Source organism: Aplysia californica, unplaced genomic scaffold (genome assembly GCF_000002075.1).
Source record: "Aplysia californica isolate F4 #8 unplaced genomic scaffold, AplCal3.0 scaffold00067, whole genome shotgun sequence".
Classification (NCBI taxonomy): domain Eukaryota; kingdom Metazoa; phylum Mollusca; class Gastropoda; order Aplysiida; family Aplysiidae; genus Aplysia; species Aplysia californica.
This window is the reverse complement of record NW_004797337.1, coordinates 584,365-585,346: the sequence shown is the minus strand read 5'-3', so window position 1 is coordinate 585,346 and position 982 is coordinate 584,365. Positions and strand designations below refer to the sequence as shown.

The 982-nt window shown below is 39.4% G+C and overlaps 1 protein-coding gene across 1 annotated transcript in view; it reads right to left on the bottom strand.

Annotated features, from left to right (window-relative positions):
• LOC101863653 (cytochrome P450 3A29) overlaps window positions 1-654 on the bottom strand; it is a 12,090-nt gene extending 11,436 nt beyond the window's left edge. Inside the window, exon 1 of the mRNA XM_005093634.3 lies at window positions 414-654. The gene's annotated coding sequence lies outside the window, so the exon portion shown is untranslated. The remainder of the gene's footprint in view (window positions 1-413) is intronic.
• Between the last annotated feature and the right edge of the window lie 328 nt (window positions 655-982).

Below are 982 nucleotides of genomic sequence, written 5' to 3'. Positions count from 1 at the left end.
CGGGTCCGGTATTCTTCAATCTTACCCAAGTTACATATATGATATATCTTACAAAGTATACAAAAAAATACTACAAAAGCTGGAGATCTGTACTTTAAAGATATTATCAAAGGATAATTGTGCTATCCAATCATCAAGTCAGCATGAATATATAGATATCCAGGCATCTTGAATTTTCATGTCTGATGTAACAAGTATAATAGTGGCCTTTACTGGACAATAACATGACATAACTGCCGACCATTGCACAGCTAGGCTCAAAAGTAGATAAAGTTCCGGCTTTGTTCAGTGTTGGGTCCACCAAAGTTCAATCGTACCTCTATAATAACTTTTATTATTTCAACAAGTCTTGAAGATTAATTTTATTAAAAATGAAAACGAGAATCTAGGCTCACCAGAACCGTCAGACTCACCAAGTGTGGGCTCGATTTTCAGACTGGAGACTTCACTCACTGGTTTCACCCTTCTTAGACCTTTAGTTCTAATGCACTTGAGCCGACACAATAAAATGTGTGTGTGAATGTGTACTATGGCCTAGATCTAGATAGAGGTAGATCAATAACCAGGCCAGGAATGACCCTTGCAGTGCTGTTGATATTACCTGTTTAAAAAATTTGGGGATAACGGGGTCGCCAGAACTTTGCTATTCCCAAATTATAGTCTACTACGCATGCGCAACCTCACATTATATCACATCAAAACATTGAGCTTCAACCTTGCCGTTAGTATAATAGGTCAAGGCTTCAACAGTCAGCTGTGCTGTCCTGTGACCTCTGACCTTCGACCCGTGCGTATCTTTAAAAATTCCAAGTAATACATTGTGTAAACACCAAAGGTGATAATTTGATTATTTTCCTAAGTCATTGGTTCACTCGAAAAACGGGCTCATATTTATGACCGTATGAAAATGCGTGCGGTCGTAATACTACTAAAACACACACACACGCACGCGCACCCGAGCGCACACACACACACACACACA